This window comes from Eumetopias jubatus, unplaced genomic scaffold (genome assembly GCF_037043125.1).
Source record: "Eumetopias jubatus isolate StellerSeaLion01/CBP00866 unplaced genomic scaffold, mEumJub1_p1.0 scaffold_7, whole genome shotgun sequence".
Classification (NCBI taxonomy): domain Eukaryota; kingdom Metazoa; phylum Chordata; class Mammalia; order Carnivora; family Otariidae; genus Eumetopias; species Eumetopias jubatus.
The window spans coordinates 118853574-118862189 of record NW_028274813.1 but is presented as its reverse complement, the minus strand read 5'-3'; the positions used below and the strand labels follow the sequence as shown (position 1 = coordinate 118862189).

The 8616-nt window shown below is 53.7% G+C and overlaps 1 pseudogene; it reads left to right on the top strand.

Moving 5' to 3' along the window:
• The first annotated feature begins 275 nt into the window (after window positions 1–275).
• Window positions 276–945, top strand: LOC114198113 (peptidyl-prolyl cis-trans isomerase A pseudogene; annotated as a pseudogene).
• Window positions 946–8616: the final 7671 nt, after the last annotated feature.

Here is an 8616-nt window from a genome sequence, read left to right as displayed (position 1 = left end):
TCTGCCTCTCCCCACCCCCTCCCTCTTAAAAAAAAAAAAACCTGGAGTAGAGTGGGGTTGCCAGGACTGGCGGGGAGGTGGAAATAAAGAGAGGTTAATCAATGGGCATGAAATTCCTCCATAAGAGGAAGAAGCTCCAGAGATGGGCTGCACAGCATCATGCCTGCAGGTGACAACACTGTGTTCTACCCTTGAAAATCTGTTGAGAGGGTGGATCTCCTGCCAAGTGTTCCTCCCGCAATAAATTTTTTTTTTAAAGATTACTTCCGGCCTTGCAGACGCCACCGACCCGGAGCCGCCTTCGCTGCCCAGCCATGGTCAACCCCACCGTGTTCTTCAATATCGCCGTGGACGGCGAGCCCTTGGGCCGCGTCTCCTTCGAGCTATTTGCAGACAAATTTCCAAAGACAGCAGAGAACTTCCGTGCCCTGAGCACTGGGGAGAAAGGATTTGGTTATAAAGATTCCTGCTTTCACAGGATTATTCCGGGATTTATGTGCCGGGGGGGGGGGGTGGGGGGACTTCACATGCCATAACGGCACTGGAGGCAAGTCCATCTATGGGGAGAAGTTTGATGATGAGAATTTCATCCTGAAGCACACGGGTCCTGGCATCCTGTCCATGGCCAACGCTGGACCCGACACGAACGGTTCCCAGTTCTTCATCTGCACTGCCAAGACCGAGTGGTTGGATGGCAAGCACGTGGTCTTCGGCAAGGTCAAAGAGGGCATGAACATCGTGGAGGCCACAGAGCGCTTTGGGTCCAGGAACGGCAAGACCAGCAAGAAGATCACCATTGCTGACTGTGGACAGATCTAGGAAATCCGACTCGTGTTTTATCTTAACTATCAGACCATTCCTTGTGTAGCTCGGGAGAGCACCCCTCCACCCCCACCTGCTCGAGATACCCCAGAATCTCTGTGCTCTCGCTGCAGTTCTCCGGGCTCCATGGTTCCTTCTCCCCAGGTGGTCTAGCTGGATGGCAGAGTTCAGTTGATGATGATGAAATAAAATCTAAACCAAATAAATAAATAAATAAATAAAAATTAAATAAATAAATAAAAAAGATTACTTCCTACAAAAGCAAACAACCTAAACCGAATAGTATCACACTCTTAAGATCTTTTCTCAAAGAGAAACCCTCCCAACCTCAGAAAAGAATCTTCCCCCCTCCCCAGGAGGTAGAAATGTCCTCAAGCACCTAGTGGTTTATTTATTTTTCGAGTTTGATCTCCCCCTGCTACTGTACTGATCGACCCTGAGGGTGCTCTCGGGCTTGAGAAGCGGTGGTCCTCCCCCTGCCCCCTGTTTCACTGGCAAATCCAGAGACACGCCCTCTCAGCCAGACATCCAGGGACCAAGTTCCAGTCCTCAAGTCACGTTTGCCGACCGAGGGACCGAGGGCTGTTCAACGTGTGACTGCTTCGTGCCCTCACCTGGCTCAGGGTCGTTGGCAAACTATTACGTGGGCTGTGCGACCCCCCCAGGAATACGAGCCACAGCATCGACCCCAGGTTGCATTAAGTACGAAAGAGCTCGTGACCTTTCATGGCCAAGACTAGTTACCCCCCAGTATTTGCTCTCTCTTTCCTGGTGCCCAGCAGACCACCCTGAGTCTAATACTCCTCACGCCTCGGTGGGTGGGCTGTTCCGCTGGGTGCGCGCTCGGGTGGCTCCATCCGGCTAGTAGCTGATCTGATGCCTTAGCTGGGAGGGCTGGAGCAGGTGGGGGCTGGAGGGACCTTTCTCTGTTCCCCAAGGAGGCTGGACCCCAGGATAGGGCAGAGAACGCTGCCAGGCCTCCGGAGGGCTAGGCCAAGAAATCGCACTAAATTCTACTCATTAGTGCAAGTCACAGGCCAGGGCAGATTCAGAGCGGGGGAGAAAGAGGGCCCGTCTCTTGATAAGAATGGAAGAATTCCTATGTATTGGTCACCCATTGTTTCTTAGCAAACGACCCCGCTGGGTTTGGCTGATGCAGGGGGCATGTGGGGGGGCAGCACCGCTTCCCACTGTAGGTAGGCAGGCCGCTGGGATGTTCTGCTTGGGACCGGTGCATGAGCGAGGGCTTGTCTCCTCCTGGGATGGTGGAGGGGCAGGAGCACAAGCAGAACGGGGCAAGGGCATTTGAGGGTCAAACTCCGAACTGCTGTCTTTTTATGTCAGACAACGTACCACTGGCTGAGGCAAGTCACATGACCACCATCAAAGTCTGGGGCAGGAGAAGGCACCCCATCCTAGATGAGCCATGGCACAGTTGTGGGTACGGAGGGCCGGGGGGGCATGCTGCAATACACGGCTCACTCCGTTCCCCCCGGAAAGAAACCAATCCAGTTAAAACTAGGACTCTAGGAATAGCAGAGACAAATAATAAGATGTGATATTTAAACCTATGAAATGGGTAGTTAAGTTTAAAGAACTTCCATGAACGTGGGCATTAACTCAATGCAAACATTATGTAACACCTGAAAGGAAGTTGTAGGAAGAAAGGGCTGTTAATAATAACGTGGATCTAAAAGCCTAGATTATTCCAAGAAAATAGAGTGTTAAATGGGGACAGAGTGAGAGATTTAAAAGCATGTTAAATTTCTTTCTTTACTTAGGGAGAGGAGAGTTATTTTTCATTTAAGTAGAGAAAGACAGTTTCAAATTTATGTTTTTTCCTTCAAGGTAATAACTAGTATAGTAAAACAAGATCTATAGCCTCTAAAGCACATAAGGGAAAAGGCAGCATGATAAAGATTAGCAACATAACAAAGAATAATTGGGGAAAGCTAGGGAAACCTAGGAGCAGGAAGCGTGGAGAGTCCCAGCAAGCACACGCTGAGGGCGGTCCTGCTCTGGGCTCGTGGGCGCCAACCCCTCGGGTCCCAGCCCTGCCTCCCGGGCCAGGTGCTGCTCTGGGGACACTGAGGTATCAGAGTAATGTGTCTGCAAGTTACAAGCTAATTAATTCTGCTGTGAGTGAGAGGCAGAGGTGGGAATCTGACGTCTAAGCCCTCAAGATAGCAGGATTCGAACTGCATACCAAGTGACCCTGGGCCTGCTTCTCTGCCTCTGTTAGAAAACAGACTCGCGGGACGCCCGGGTGGCTCCGTCGGTTGGGCGTCTGCCTTCAGCTCAGGTCATGATGCCGGGGTCCTGGGATCGAGCCCCGCATCGGGCTCCCTGCTCAGCGGGGAGGCTGCTTCTCCCTCTCCTCCCCGCTTGTGCTCTCTCTGTCTCTCTCTCTCTCTGTCAAATAAATAAATAAAATATTTAAAAAAAAAAGAAAAGAAAAAAAATAGAATCCCAAGGCCAGTTATAAACAATGACAACCAACAGCAACAAACCCAACTCTGGTGTTAAGGAGAAACCTTCTCCGTCCCTGTGTCCTGTCTACTTTTTACATCACTGACTGAGGATCCTTTACTGGCTGATTTGCCCATTGCCAGCCCCCAGCCCCCAATAAACTCCACAAATTCCAAGAAAGTAAGTTTACTGATGACTATGTTATTGTTCACTGTTGTATGTCCAGACACTGAAACGGAGCCTGGCCCATGACAGGCACCAGACACATATGTGCTGGCTCCATGGGTGAGCAGGTGCCTGGGGGTGGGGGCACAGGGGACATTCTCCCACCAGCACGGAGTCAGAAGTGGGAGGACGGGCAGGGGTGGGGGGGGCTGGAAGTGGGAGGAGGACACTCAGCCCCTGGGTTGGGCAGGAAAGCAGAGCGCGTGGGTGCCATGCAGGTGAGCTGCTAGGGTTGGTGGTGGCAAGGGGATGTTGTCACCCACGGAAGCTACGCCTGACCTTCAGAATCACACTTGGGCCTCAGCATCGGCAAGTGAGGCAAGTGACACAGGACTCAGGTCCCAGCGGCAGGAGGACTGAAGTCAAGAGGGAGCTCGCCCATCTCGCTGAACAAGCTCACAAGGACTGCAACGAACATGCACGGCTCTGTGCGGGAGCCGGGGTCCCGCAGCCCGAGTGTGTCCCCTGATTGCCACCAACCCAGCAGCAGGTGACACTCCACAAGCCCGTCACATGATGAGTTAAGTCACGGTCATCGCTTTGTACCAAATCCCTCCTCTCCCTGCCGGGAGGAGAGATTGCTGGTCCTGTTCCTACGGCGAAGGTAAGGCTGTGGACAGTGGCTCCCACCTGGACCAGATGGGGCCGCTGCAGCCCACGGACCAGGGATCGGCAGGAGGGGCCAGAGACAAGTTGTACCATGCACTTGGAACTTGAAACAACGGGGCCCATATGGGTAGGAAATTATTTTTAAATGGCTGAAATGTCTAATTTACATAACCTACATTTCTTGTTCATATTTGCTCCCCGGGGGTGTTATATGAAGAGTTGAATACTTGATGGCTCATTAATATAATTTGCTCAGGCCTCTCATTGTTGAGAAGGGTTCAAACACATTGGTTTTGGGGTTTTTTTTTATATAAAAAATGTTTAAAAATGTCAGAATGGGTTTAGGAAAATTGTAGTATGTCTTAAATGTTTACATTTAATGAAACAACACTATTTTTTTAGGTTTTCTTTTTTTTTATTTCTTTAAATTCAATTAATTAACATACAGTGTGTTATTGGTTTCAGAGGTAGAGGTCAGTGTTTGATCAGTTGCATATAACCCCCAGTGCTCATTCCATTCGCGCCCTCCTGAATGCCCATCACCCAGCCACCCCATCCCCCCACCCACCTCCCCTCCAGCGACCCTCAGTTTGTTTCCTGTGATTAAGAGTCTCTTCTGGTTTGTCTCCCTCCCTGATTTCATCTTGTTTTATTTTTCCCTCCTTTCCCCTATGATCCTCTGTCTTATTTCTTAAATTCCACATGTGAGTGAGATCATATGATAATTGACTTAAGAAACAGCACTTTAAACACACACATACACTCACACAAGGTGTGCGATAATGTCCAGAGTCATACGGGACACCCCTGGAGCGGTCCATGCCCACCCCTCACTCTTGCTCCCCCTCCTACACCCTGGATTAGACCCTGTAATTTACATCCCACACCACTTAGCCAGTGGCCCCCCCTCTGGATAAAACACCCTTCTGGATTGGCGATCAGAAGACTAGGAACTGCCCCCCCCCCACTTTGTCACTCCCTAGTGTCACCTTGGGCGGCACCTTCCCTGGGCCCGGATAAAGAAGGGATGGTCCAGGGTCCTCCATGGAGGACCTTCCCAGCCCTGACTCCTTGACCATGCTCACGTTGGTCGATGGGTTGGTCCTGATGGGTTTTTTCATCAAGAGTTTTGCTTCCTGGCACATTGCCGGGCCGGTTTTACTAAGATCAAACCAAACCCTCGGACCGACTGTGTCTCCCTGTCAGCCACGCGATGGCCTGACGTGGCCCCTTCCTCTCACTGTGTCCGTGGCGCGTCCTCTGTGTGTCACCGCAGCTCCATGCAGGTGCCGATTTGCAGTGGAGGAGGGGAGGCGGAGGGAGGGGTCGACTTCCTTGCACCCCGGCTCCTACGTGGTCAGGCTCCCCCTGCTCTGCCCCTCCCCCAGCACCCAGCCTGAAGTTTGTCTATTTGCTTGTCTCCGAAGGAGGCGGAAAATACTTCCAGAGGGGACCGTGGCAAACATGTGCTTCACTGTAGATAATAAGCACTAAAAACCCTACTACAAACAAAACTGGCCGAGAAATGACCACATAAGCTCATGTGCTTGAAAATGCACAGGACCCACTCGGGTGCACGGACATAAGGCCCACCCTCATGCTCGCTGCGGGGGTCTGTGGCCTGCATGGGCCCCCGAGTCCTGAGAAAGGGGACTTCCCGGCTTTGGAGCCCCCTCCGCCCTCTCCTGCTCCCCATGGGCGGTGGGTGGTCCCCGCGGCTGGGCAGAGTGCGCCGCGCTGGGTGGGAGGAACGTGGGTCACGGGGGTGCCCGGCCCCCTACAGCGAGCAGATGCCAGTGGGACAGAAGTTCGGCAGCTCGTGCCCACCTGCCGCGTGCTGGACATGGGTTCCCCAGAAGCAGACGCTGGATGGACCGGGTGCGTGATATCTGGGGGGAGACCTGGGCTGTAGGCCTGACGGGTCTCAGCCCCCGAGCTGGTCCCTCAGGGGCAGCAGACTCGGCACGGAGGGGGTCTGAGGCTCACCTCCGTGGTGGGGACAGTCCTCCCCATGTGTCCGTGACGGACACAGAGGCACCTCATCACAATGCCCTCTCCCCGCCCCAAGTCCCTTCCTCGGTGAGGCGGTCTCGCCCTGACGCTTCCCAGGGCAGAAGGAGAGTCTTAGCAACAGAACCTGACGGATCTTCCAGAAATGTGCTCTTTGTCACAGTTGCCTTCACTGAAGGCAAAGCCAACGCCTCGGGCTCGGTCCCTGAGACCAGACCTCTTTGGTGACGGAGCGTGTCCCACAGGCCACACGGGGCTCACCTGCACCCACTGTGTCGTGGAGAGGAGTCTGGCGGGCGGCACCTCCGAAACCTCTCTAGCCCACGGAGCATAAAGGGGTACAGAGGAGGAGACGGGGCCGGGGGCAGCTCACAGCGTCCATTGGGGCAGCCGACCGCCCAGGCCTCAGAAAGGGCAGAGCCACTGCCATGGACAGACCCTGCCTGTGTCTGTATGAGTCTCAAAGTCCCAGACGCTCCAGCAGGGGCTCAGTGGGGACCACACACTAATCTGCCGGTGGCCAGGGCTGGTCGTGGATCCACAGACCCCTGGGATGGTTCTCCAGGGAGAAGGGCCGTGAGCCAGGCCGCGGCCCAGATGGTGTGGACTAGAGAGCGGGGGGATGGTGACTCATCTCCAGAACCACGAAGACTGAGAGGGTGAGTCAGTTTTCAGTGCCCGGGGGGCCTTTCCAGCTGGGCACACGGCAGATGGTTCTAAGGTAGAGTCCGGGAAGTTATTCTCCTCCGTGAACGCAGATGCCGATCGAGCCTCAGCCCGGCTTCCCGCAAACACATCTCCTTGGTCACCTGCAGGATGTTCTGCACCTCCTCCCATCCCAAATCCGCTCCTGGCCAAGACCAGCCGGCCAGGGTGCGAATCTCCCATGTCGCCCGCATCCTTGTGACCCTCCAGCACTCCACGCACACCCCCCTGCACCCCAGTCGTCTGGGAGCGTCCCCGATCCCACCCCACACTGTGCCAGCCACGCCGTCTTGCTCACGGTTTCTGTTTGTCTCTATACGATGGAATTCACCCACTACGACACTGCTTTTTCTTTAAAGTATAAAATTCAGCGTTCGTATGCACAAAGTTGTACTCCATCACCATATTTAAGTATATTCTCATTACCCCAGAGAGGAATCCCACCCCTGTCAGCAGCCACTCCCAGCTCCCCCGTTCCCCCAGCTTCTGGAAACGACTCATCTACTCCTGTCTCCACAGATCTGCCTCCTCTGGATCTTTCTGGTAGAGGGACTCCTGCTTTGTTTGCACGGCATGACGTTTCCAGCATTCGTGCGTGTTGCAGTGTGCACTGGGGAAGCCTTCCTTCTCGTGGCTGGACCCTGTGTCATCATCCTGTGGTTGTTTCTCTTCTTCTGACCAGTACTCACAACACTGCTCCGAATGTCCTTGCACAACTTTCTGCGTGGTCCCGTGTTTTCCGCGCTCTCGGGAGTGGAATTCCTCACTGCATGTTACTCTTAGGTTCAACATTGTGAGGAGCTGCCCAATTGTTTATCAAAGTAAACGCACGGTTTTACTTTCCCACCCACAGTGCTCGAGGGCTCCGATTTCTCCACATCCTCGCCGACGCTCCTCACCGTCTCCTTTTCACTGGAGACATCCCAGAGGGTGTGGGGCCTCGTCCCATCGTCGTTTGGATTTGCATTTCCCCAATGACTGATGATGCTAAGCATCTTTTCTTGTGCTTATCATCCATCTGAAATATTATCTTTGGAGAAATCTGTTGTCCATTCTTTAATTGGGTTGTTTGTCCTTTTATTGTTGAGTTGTGAGAGTTCTTTACATATTCTGGATCCAAATTCCTTATCCACGGTAGGATTTGCAGAAAAGTCTAAAACTCTTCCTGAGAGATCCATGGCCAGTCCCCTCCCGCCAAACCCAGGAAGAGGTGCTCAGCGGAGGCCAATCTTCAACTTCCAGCCTCTTCCACTGCGACAGATCGGGTCTGTCCACAGCCGCCCCCCGCGCCTGTGGCATTTTGTTACAGCAGCCTGAGCAGACCAGGACAGAGGGCACGGGGACTGAGCTGAATGCCGACATCAGGCGAAGAAAGACCACACAGGGAGGGAGGAAGAAATTTTGCAAACGGGCCCATCGCATCTAGAGGCCTTCAGAGTCATCGCCACCCTCGGCGAGCTTCGTGGAGCTTTCCGGAGTGTCGTGAATGGGAAGCCAGACTCAGCAAAGTGAGTAGCGAGTGTGGCATGCAGATGGCAGGTGGAGACGCATTCAAAGGCAGGCGCAGGGTGGGAGAGAGGTCGCTGGAGACGCGTCCAGGAGCTGGTAATGCCCTGCCTTGCGCTCTGTCTTCTTGGCTGTCCGGAATTCGATGCTCGGCTATTAAACGTGAGTTGATCGTGTGTCTGCCTCCCCGGCTGGCCCCTAAACACCGTCAAACCAGGGACAGTCGGCTTCCCATCTATGGGCCCGGTGGTGCCCAACACAAAAGAGCTG